Source organism: Arachis hypogaea, chromosome 7, assembly GCF_003086295.3.
Source record: "Arachis hypogaea cultivar Tifrunner chromosome 7, arahy.Tifrunner.gnm2.J5K5, whole genome shotgun sequence".
In the NCBI taxonomy this organism is placed as follows: domain Eukaryota; kingdom Viridiplantae; phylum Streptophyta; class Magnoliopsida; order Fabales; family Fabaceae; genus Arachis; species Arachis hypogaea.
In genome coordinates, this window is record NC_092042.1 from 19,652,194 (window position 1) to 19,663,509 (window position 11,316).

Here is an 11,316-nt window from a genome sequence, read left to right on the forward strand (position 1 = left end):
CGTTCACTGCCTCTTCCTCCTCTCCAAATTCGGCCATGTTGATGGCTTTGCACTCTCCTTTTGGATTTTCTTCTGTATTGCTTGGAAGAGTACTAGGGGGAGTTCAGTAATTTTCTTGCTCCAGCTGACCCAACTTGTGCCTCCAAATTTCTGATGGAGGACCTTGTTTCAGTCATGAAACTTTGAGTGGTTTTTGATTAGATCAGAGAACCAATGGTTGCTAAGTCAGAGTTATTCTGCTTAGAACTCTCTGTCTGTTGCTGAGAAGATGATGGAAAAGGCTTGCTATTGCTAAACCTGTTTCTTCCACCATTATTGGTGTTGAAACCTTGTTGAGGTCTCTGTTGATCCTTCCATGAGAGATTTGGATGATTTCTCCATGAAGGATTATAGGTGTTTCCATAGGGTTCTCCCATGTAATTCACCTCTTCCATTGAAGGGTTCTCAGGATCATAGGCTTCTTCCTCAGATGAAGCTTCCTTAGTACTGCTTGGTGCATTTTGCATTCCAGACAGACTTTGAGAAATCATATTGACTTGTTGAGTCAATATTTTGTTCTGAGCCAATATGGCACTCAGAGTGTCAATCTCAAGAACTCCTTTCTTCTGATTAGTCCCATTGTTCACAGGATTCCTTTCAGAAGTGTACATGAATTGGTTATTTGCAACCATTTCAATTAGTTCTTGAGCTTCTGTAGGCGTCTTCTTCAGATGAAGAGAGCCTCCAGCAGAGCTATCCAAAGACATCTTGGATAGTTCAGAGAGACCATCATAGAAAATACCTATGATGCTCCATTCAGAAAGCATGTCAGAGGGACACTTTCTGATTAATTGTTTGTATCTTTCCCAAGCTTCATAGAGGGATTCTCCTGCCTTCTGTCTGAAGGTTTGGACTTCCACTCTAAGCTTACTCAATTTTTGAGGTGGAAAGAACTTTGCCAAGAAGGCATTGACTAGCTTTTCCCAAGAGTCCAGGCTTTCTTTAGGTTGTGAGTCCAACCATGTCCTAGCTCTGTCTCTTACAGCAAAAGGGAATAGCATAAGTCTGTAGACCTCAGGGTCAACCCCATTAGTCTTGACAGTGTCACAGATTTGCAAGAATTCAGCTAAGAACTGATGAGGATCTTCCAATGGAAGTCCATAGAACTTGCAATTCTGTTGCATTAGAGAAACTAATTGAGGCTTAAGCTCAAAGTTGTTTGCTCCAATGGCAGGGATAGAGATGCTTCTCCCATAGAAGTCGGGAGTAGGTGCAGTAAAGTCACCCAGCACCTTCCTTGCATTGTTGGCATTGTTGTTGTTTTCGGCTGCCATGAGTTCTTCTTCTTTGAAGAATTCTGTTAGGTCCTCTACAAAGAGTTGTGCCTTAGCTTCTCTTAGCTTTCGCTTCAAGGTCCTTTCGGGTTCAGGATCAGCCTCAACAAGAATGCTTTTGTCTTTGCTCCTACTCATAAGAAAGATAAAAGAGCAAGAAAATGTGGAATCCTCTATGTCACAGTATAGAGATTCCTTGAGGTGTCAGAGGAAAAGAAAAATAGAAGGCAGAAGTAGAAAATTCGAACTTATCAAGAAAGATGGAGTTCGAATTTTGCATTTAAGGAATAGTGTTAGTCCATAAATAGAAGGATGTGAGAAGAAGGGAAGTAATTTTCGAAAATTAAGTAAAAGAATTTGAAAACATTTTTGAAAAACACTAATTGATTTTCGAAAATAGAAGTGGGAAAGAAATCAAGTGATTTTTGAAAAAGATTTTGAAATTAGAAATAAAAAAGATTTGATTGAAAACTATTTTGAAAAAGATGTGGTTAAGAAGATATGATTAGTTTTTAAAAAGATGTGACTGAAAAGATATGATTTGAAAAACATTTTAAAAAGATTTGATTTTGAAAATTAATGACTTGGCTATCAAGAAAAGATATGATCCAAACATTAAACCTTTCTCAACAGAAAAGGCAACATACTTGAAATGTTGAATCAAATCATTGTTTGATAGCAAGTATCTTTGAAAATAGAAAGAAATTAATTTTGAAAAAGATTTGATTGAAAAGATATGGTTTGAAAAAGATTTGATTTTGAAAAATTTTGAAAACCTGAAAAAAATTTGCATTTGAAAACAAAGTCTTCCCTCTTGTGCCATCCTGGCGTTAAACGCCCAGAATGGTGCACATTCTGGCGTTTAACGCCCAAAACTCTACCCTTTTGGGCGTTAAACGCCCAACCAAGTACCCTGGCTGGCGTTTAAACGCCAGTCTGTCCTTCTTCACTGGGCGTTTTGAACGCCCAGCTTTTTCTGTGTAATTCCTCTGCTGTATGTTTTGAATCCTCAATTCTCTGTATTATTGACTTGAAAAGACACAAATTAAAAATATTTTTGGATTTTTAATAATGAAGAATAATCAAAATGCAACTAAAATCAAATAACAATGCATGCAAGACACCAAACTTAGCAGTTTGTATACTACTGACACTAATGAGAATGCATATGAGACTCATAAACACTCAAGTCAAGAGAATTCAAAGATTAGAGTAAGAAATCATCAAGAACAACTTGAAGATCCTTAAGACACATGAATGAATGCATGTAATTGACACCAAACTTAAAATGAAACACTAGACTCAAAAAATATTTTTGGATTTTATGATTTTGTAAATTTTTTTGTGCTTTTTCGAAAATAAAGTGGAAAAAGGTATCAAAATTCTTAATGAGAATTCCAGGAATCATGCAATGTTTAGTCTAAGACTCCGGTCCAGGAATTAGACATGGCTTCTGGTGCGCGAAATTGTGAACAATACTTTTTCACAACTCTCATAATCCCCGGTAATGGCTCCAAGAACGTGGTAGCTCAATACCATGGCATTACACAACTTCGCACAACTAACCAGCAAGTGCACTGGGTCGTCCAAGTAATAAACCTTACGTGAGTAAGGGTCGATCCCACGGAGATTGTTAGTATTGAAGCAAGCTATGGTCATCTTGTAAATCTTAGTCAGGCAAACTCAAATGGATATAGTGATGAACGAAAATAACACAAAGGTAAAGATAGAGATACTTATGTAATTCATTGGTAGGAACTTCAGATAAGCGCATGAAGATGCCTTCCCTTCCGTCTCTCTGCTTTCCTACTGTCTTCATCCAATCCTTCTTATTCCTTTCCATGGCAAGCTCGTGTAGGGTTTCACTGTTGTCAGCAGCTACCTCCCATCCTCGCAGTGAAAGCTAATGCACGCACTCTGTCACAGTGCTGCCAATCACCGGTGTGGTTCCCTCCCCTACCGGAATAGAATCACTCTTTTGCGTCTGTCACTAACGCCCAGTAGGTTACAGGTTTGAAGCACGTCACAGTCATTCAATCATTGAATCCTACTCAGAATACCACAGACAAGGTTAGACCTTCCGGATTCTCTTGAATGCTGCCATCAATTCTCGCCTATACCACGAAGACTCTGATCTCACGGAATGGTTGGCTCGTTTGTCAGACGAGCACTCGGTTGTCAGGCGATCAACCATGCATCGTGCAACCAGGAATCCAAGAGATATTCACCAAGCCTCAAATGCTTGTAGAACAAGAGTGGTTGTCAGTCACTTTGTTCATGAGTGAGAATGGTGATGGGCGTCAATCATCACCTTCATCAAGTTGAAGAACAAGTGATATCTTGGAACAAGAACAAGCGGAATTGAATGGAAGAACAATAGTAATTCCATTAATACTCGAGGTACAGCAGAGCTCCACACCTTAATCTATGGTGTGTAGAAGCTCCACCGTTGAAAATACATAAGCATAAGGTCTAGGCATGGCCGAATGGCCAGCCTCCCAATGATCTAAGAACTAAAATGTCCAAAGATGATCTAGAGATCTAAAGTGATCAAAAGATTTTTTTTATACAATAGTCAAAGGTCCTACTTATAAGAAACTAGTAGCCTAAGGTGTACAGAAATGAGTAAATGACATAAAAATCCTCTTCCGGGCCCACTTGGTGTGTGCTTGGGCTGAGCAATGAAGCAAATTTCGTGTAGAGACTCTTCTTGGAGTTAAACGCCAGCTTTAGTGCCAGTTTGGGCGTTTAACTCCCATTTGGGTGCCAGTTCCAGCGTTTAACGCTGGGATTTCTTGAGGTGACTTTGAACGCCGGTTTGGGCCATCAAATCTTGGGCAAAGTATGGACTATCATATATTGCTGGAAAGCCCAGGATATCTACTTTCCAACGCCGTTGAGAGCGCGCCAATTGGGCTTCTGTATCTCCAGAAAATCCACTTCGAGTGCAGGGAGGTCAGAATCCAACAGCATCTGCAGTCCTTTTTGGTCTCTGAATCAGATTTTTGCTCAGGTCCCTCAATTTCAGCCAGAAAATACCTGAAATCATAGAAAAACACACAAACTCATAGTAAAGTCCAGAAAAGTGAATTTTAACTAAAAACTAATAAAAATATACTAAAAACTAACTATATCATACCAAAAACATACTAAAAACAATGCCAAAAAGTATACAAATTATCCGCTCATCACAACACCAAACTTAAATTGTTGCTTGTCCCCAAGCAACTGAGAATCAAATAAGATAAAAAGAAGAGGATATGCAATGAATTCCAAAAACATCTATGAAGATCGGTATTAATTAGATGAGCGGGGCTTTTAACTTTTTGCCTCTGAATAGTTTTGGCATCTCACTCTATCCTTTGAAATTCAGAATGGTTGGCTTCTTTAGGAACTCAGAGTCCAGATAGTGCTAATGACTCTCTTAGTGAAGTATGATGATTCTTGAACATAGCTATTTATTGAGTCTTGGCTGTGGCCCAAAGCACTCTGTCTTCCAGTATTACCACCGGATACATACATGCCACAGACACATAATTGGGTGAACCTTTTCAGATTGTGACTCAGCTTTGCTAAAGTCCCCAATTAGAGGTGTCCAGGGTTCTTAAGCACACTTTTATTTGCCTTGGATCACAACTCTTATTTCTCTCTTTTTTTTTTCTTTTTTTCGGTTTTTTTTTTTTTGAATGGGAATGCTTTTTCTTGCTTCAAGAATCATTTTTTTATGATTTTTCAGATCCTCAGTAACATGTCTCCTTTCTCATCATTCTTTCAAGAGCCAACATTCATGAACCACAAATTCAAGATACATATGCACTGTTTAAGCATACATTCAAAGAACAAAAATATTGCCACCACATCAAAATAATTAAACTGTTATAAAATTCAAAATTCATGCAATTCTTCCTTTTTCAATTAAGCACATTTTTATTCAAGAAAGGTGATGGATTCATAGGACATTCATAACTTTAAGGCATAGACACTAAGACACTAATGATCACAAGACACAAACATGGATAAACATAAGCATAAAATTCGAAAAACAGAAGAATAAAGAACAAGGAAATCAAAGAACGGGTCCACCTTAGTGATGGCGGCTCTTTCTTGCTCTTGAAGATCCTATGGAGTGCTTGAGCTCCTCAATATCTCTTCCTTGTCTTTGTTGCTCCTCCCTCATGATTCTTTGATCTTCTCTAATCTCATGAAGGATGATGGAGTGTTCTTGGTGCTCCACCCTTAGTTGTCCCATGTTGGAACTCAACTCTCCTAGGGAGGTGTGTAGTTGCTCCCAATAGTTTTGTGGAGGAAAATTCATCCCTTGAGGAATCTCAGGGATTTCATGATGAGTGGGATCTCTTGTGTACTCCATCCTTTTCTTGGTGATGGGCTTGTCCTCATCAATTGGGATGTCTCCCTCTATGTCAACTCCAACTGAATAACAGAGGTGACAAATGAGATGAGGGAAGGCTAACCTTGCCAAGGTGGAGGTCTTGTCCGCCACTTTATAGAGTTCTTGGGCTATAACCTCATGAACTTCTATTTCTTCTCCAATCATGATGCTATGGATCATGATGGCCCGGTCTATGGTAACTTCGGACCGGTTGCTAGTGGGAATGATTGAGCGTTGTATGAACTCTAACCACCCTCTAGCCACGGGCTTGAGGTCATGCCTTCTCAATTGGACCGGCTTTCCTCTTGAATCTTGCTTCCATTGTGCGCCCTCTTCACATATAACTGTGAGGACTTGGTCCAACCTTTGATCAAAGTTGACCCTTCTAGTGTAAGGATGCTCATCTCCTTGCATCACAGGCAAGTTGAACGCCACCCTCACACTCTCCGGACTAAAATCCAAGTATTTCCCCCGAACCATAGTAAGGTAATTCTTTGGATTCGGGTTCACACTTTGGTCATGGTTCTTGGTGATCCATGCATTGGCATAGAACTCTTGAACCATCAAGATTCCGACTTGTTGAATGGGGTTGGTAAGAACTTCCCAACCTCTTCTTCGGATCTCATGGCGGATCTCCGGATATTCACCATTTTTGAGTGAAAAAGGGACCTCGGGGATCACCTTCTTCAAGGCCACAACTTCATAGAAGTGGTCTTGATGCACCCTTGAGAGAAATCTATCCATCTCCCATGACTCGGAGGTGGAAGCCTTTGCCTTCCTTTTCCTCTTTCTAGAGGTTTCTCCGGCCTTGGATGCCATAATGGTTATGGAAAAAATGAAAAAGCAACGCTTTTACCACACCAAACTTAAAATGTTTGCTCGTCCTCGAGCAAAAGAAGAAAGAAGAGAGTAGAAGAAGAAGAAATGAGGAAGAGGGAGATGGTGGTGTGTTCGGCCAAAGAGGGGGAGAAGTGGTATTTAGGTTGTGTGAAAATGAAGGATTGAAGAAGGGTATATATAGGAGAGAGGGGGTAAAGGGTTCGGCCATGATGGGTGGGTTTGGGAGGGAAAGTGGTTTGAATTTGAAGGGTGAGGTTGGTGGGGATTTATGAAGGATGGATGTGAGTGGTGAAGAGAAAGATGGGATATGATAGGTGAGGGGTTTTTGGGGAAGAGGTGTTGAGGTGATTGGTGAATGGGGAAAGAAGAGAGAGAGGGATGGTAGGGTCCTGTGGGGTCCACAGATCCTGTGGTGTCAAGGAAAAGGCATCCTTGCACCAAATGGCATCAAAATCCACGTTTTGAGCCATTTCTGGCGTTAAACGCCGGGCTGGTGCCCATTCCTGGCGTTTAACGCCAGGTTCTTGCCCTTTACTGGCGTTTAACGCCAGTCTGGTGCCCCTTTCTGGCGTTAAACGCCCAGAAGGGTGCCAGACTGGGCGTTAAACGCCCAACTGCTAGGCTGACTGGCGTTTGAACGCCAGCAGCATCTTCCTCCAGGGTGTGCTGTTTTTCTTCCTGTTTTTCATTTTGTTTTTGCTTTTTTCATTGTTTTTGTGACTTCTTATGATCATCAATCTAAAAAAAAGATAAAATAACAAAAGAAAATAATTAATTATAAAACATTGGGTTGCCTCCCAACAAGCGCTTCTTTATTGTCATTAGCTTGACAGAGGACTCTCATGGAGCCTCAGAAATGCTCAGAACCGTGTTGGAACCTCCCAACACCAAACTTAGAGTTTGAATGTGGGGGTTCAACACCAAACTTAGAGTTTGGTTGTGGCCTCCCAACACCAAACTTAGAGTTTGGTTGTGGGGGCTCTGTTTGGCTCTGTTTTGAGAGAATCTCTTCATGCTTCCTCTCCATGATGACAGAGGGATATCCTTGGGCCTTAAACACCAAGGATTCTTCATTCACTTGAATGATCAACTCTCCTCTATCAACATCAATCACAGCCTTTGCTGTGGCTAGGAAGGGTCTGCCAAGGATGATGGATTCATCCATGCATTTCCCAGTCTCTAGGACTATGAAATCAGTAGGGATGTAATGGTCTTCAACCTTCACCAAAACATCCTCTACAAGTCCATAGGCTTGTTTTCTTGAGTTGTCTGCCATCTCTAGTGAGATTTTTGCAGCTTGTACCTCATAGATCCCTAATTTCTCCATTACAGAGAGGGGCATGAGGTTCACACTTGACCCTAGGTCACACAAGGCCTTCTTGAAGGTCATGGTGCCTATGGTACAAGGTATAGAAAACTTCCCAGGGTCCTGCCTCTTTTGAGGCAGTTGCTGCCTAGACAAGTTATCCAGTTCTTTGGTGAGCAAAGGGGGTTCATCCTCCCAAGTCTCATTTCCAAATAACTTGTCATTTAGCTTCATGATTGCTCCAAGGTATTTAGCAACTTGCTCTTCAGTGACATACTCATCCTCTTCAGAAGAAGAATACTCATCAGAGCTCATGAATGGCAGAAGTAAATCCAATGGAATCTCTATGGTCTCAGTTTGAGCCTCAGATTCCCATGGTTCCTCATTGGGGAACTCATTGGAGGTCAGTGGGCGTCCATTGAGGTCTTCCTCAGTGGCGTTCACTGCCTCTTCTTTCTCCCAGAATTCGGCCATGTTGATGGCCTTGCACTCTCCTTTTGGATTTTCTTCAGTATTGCTTGGGAGAGTGCTTGGAGGAAGTTCAGTAATTTTCTTGCTCAGCTGACCCACTTGTCCTTCCAGATTCCTAATGGAAGATCTAGTTTCAGTCATAAAACTTTGAGTGGTTTTGATTAGATTAGAGACCATGGTTGCCAAGTCAGAATTATTCTGCTTGGAACTCTCTGTCTGTTGCTGAGAAGATGATGGAAAAGGCTTGCTATTGCTAGACCTGTTTCTTCCACCATTATTGTTATTGAAACCTTGTTGGGGTCTCTGTTGATCCTTCCATGAAAGATTTGGGTGATTCCTCCATGAAGGATTGTAGGTGTTTCCATAGGGTTCTCCCATGTAATTCACCTCTTCTATTGAAGGGTTCTCAGGATCATAAGCTTCTTCCTCAGATGAAGCTTCCTTAGTACTGCTTGGTGCATTTTGCATTCCAGACAGACTTTGAGAAATCATATTGACTTGTTGGGTCAATATTTTATTCTGAGCCAATATGGCATTCAGAGTGTCAATCTCAAGAACTCCTTTCTTCTGACTAGTCCCATTGTTCACAGGATTTCTTTCAGAAGTGTACATGAATTGGTTATTTGCAACCATTTCAATCAGTTCTTGAGCTTCAGTAGGCGTCTTCTTCAGATGAAGAGATCCTCCAGAAGAGCTATCCAAAGGCATCTTGGACAGTTCAGAGAGACCATCATAGAAAATACCTATGATGCTCCATTCAGAAAGCATATCAGTGGGACACTTTCTGATCAATTGTTTGTATCTTTCCCAAGCTTCATAGAGGGATTCTCCTTCCTTCTGTCTGAAGGTTTGGACTTCCACTCTAAGCTTACTCAATTTTTGAGGTGGGAAGAACTTTGCCAAGAAGGCATTGACTAGCTTTTCCCAAGAGTCCAGGCTTTCTTTAGGTTGAGAATCCAACCATGTTCTAGCTCTGTCTCTTACAGCAAAAGGGAATAGCATCAGTCTGTAGACCTCAGGGTCAACCCCATTAGTCTTGACTGTGTCACAGATTTGCAAGAACTCAGCTAAAAACGGATGAGGATCTTCCAAAGGAAGTCCATGAAACTTGCAATTCTGTTGCATTAGAGAAACTAATTGAGGCTTAAGCTCAAAGTTGTTTGCTCCAATGGCAGGGATAGAGATGCTTCTCCCATAGAAGTCGGGAGTAGGTGCAGTAAAGTCACCAAGCACCTTCCTTGCATTGTTGGCTTTGTTGTTGTTTTCGGCTGCCATTTGTTCTTCTTCCTTGAAGAGTTCGTTCAAGTGCTCTAAAGAGAGTTGTGCTTTGGCTTCTCTTAGCTTTCTCTTCAAGGTCCTTTCAGGTTCAGGATCAGCCTCAACAAGAATGCCTTTGTCTTTGCTCCTGCTCATAAGAAAGAGAAGGGAACAAGAAAATGTGGAATCCTCTATGTCACAGTATAGAGATTCCTTTAGGTGTCAGAGAAAAAAAAGAATAGAAGACAGAAGTGGAAAATTCGAACTTAACAAAGGAGATGGAGTTCGAATTTTGCATTAAGGGATAGTGTTAGTCCATAAATAGAAGGATGTGAGAAGGAGGGAAGTTATTTTCGAAAATTAAGTGAAAAATTTAAAACATTTTTGAAAAACACTACTTAATTTTCGAAAATGAAAAGGGAAAAGAAATTAAGTGATTTTTGAAAAAGATTTTGAAATTAGAAATCAAAAGGATTTGATTGAAAACTAATTTGAAAAAGATGTGGTAAGAAGATATGATTGATTAAAAAAATGTGATTGAGAAGATATGATTTGAAAAACATTTTAAAAAGATTTGATTTGAAAATTAAAAAAAACTTGACTAACAAGAAAAGATATGATTCAAACATTAAACCTTTCTCAACAGAAAAGGCAACATACTTGAAATGTTGAATCAAATCATTAATTGATAGTAAGTTTCTTTGAAAAAGGAAAGAAGTTAATTTTGAAAAAGATTTGATTGGAAAATTGATTTGAAAAAGATTTGATTTGGAAGAGATTTTGAAAACTTGAAAAAAAAATGATTTGAAAACAAAATCTTCCTCCCTTAGCCATCCTGGCGTTAAACGCCCAGAATGGTATCCATTCTGGCGTTTAACGCCCAAAATGCTACCTTTTTGGGCGTTAAACGCCCAACCAGGTACCCTGGCTGGCGTTTAAACGCCAGTCTGTCCTTCTTCATTGGGCGTTTTGAACGCCCAGCTTTTTCTGTGCAATTCCTCTACTGTATGTTCTGAATCTTCAATTCTCTGTATTATTGACTTGAAAAGACACAAATTAAAAATATTTTTGAATTTTTAATAATAAGGACAAACCAAGATGCAACAAGAATCAAATGACAATGCATGCAAGACACCAAACTTAGCAGTTTGTATACCACTGACACTAACAAAATGAGAATGCATATGAGACACACAAAACAATCAAGTCAATAGAATTCAAAGATTAGAGCAAGTAAATCCTCAAGAACATCTTGAAGATCACCAAGATACATGAATGAATGCATGCAATTGACACTAAACTTATGATGAGACACTAGACTCAAACAAGAAATATTTTTGGATTTTATGATTTTTTTACTTTTTTTTTGTGTTTTTCGAAAATCAAGTGGAAAAAAAAAGGTATCAAAATTCTTAATGAGAATTCCAGGAATCAGTGCAATGCTAGTCTAAGACTCCGGTCCAGGAATTAGACATGGCTTCACAGCCAGCCAAGCTTTCAAAGAAAGCTTCGGTCCAAAACACTAGACATGGCCAAAGGCCAGCCAAGCCTTAGCAGATCACTGCTCCAAAAGCAAGATTGATGAAAAATCAACAAGCTCTTGTGATGATGAGTTGAAACCTCGGTCCAATGAGATTAGACATGGCTTCTCAGCCAGCCAGATTTCAACAAATCATCATGAAACTCTAGAACTCATCTTCAAGAATTTCGAAAAAAAATGAATACCTAATCTAAGCAAC

The 11,316-nt window shown here is 40.0% G+C and overlaps 1 non-coding gene across 1 annotated transcript; it reads left to right on the forward strand.

Annotated features, from left to right (window-relative positions):
• The first annotated feature begins 9,082 nt into the window (after nt 1-9,082).
• LOC112704289 (small nucleolar RNA R71) lies at nt 9,083-9,190 on the forward strand. The gene has a single exon (XR_003154922.1). It is a non-coding gene; the product is annotated as a small nucleolar RNA R71 (small nucleolar RNA).
• The last annotated feature ends 2,126 nt before the right edge of the window (nt 9,191-11,316 follow it).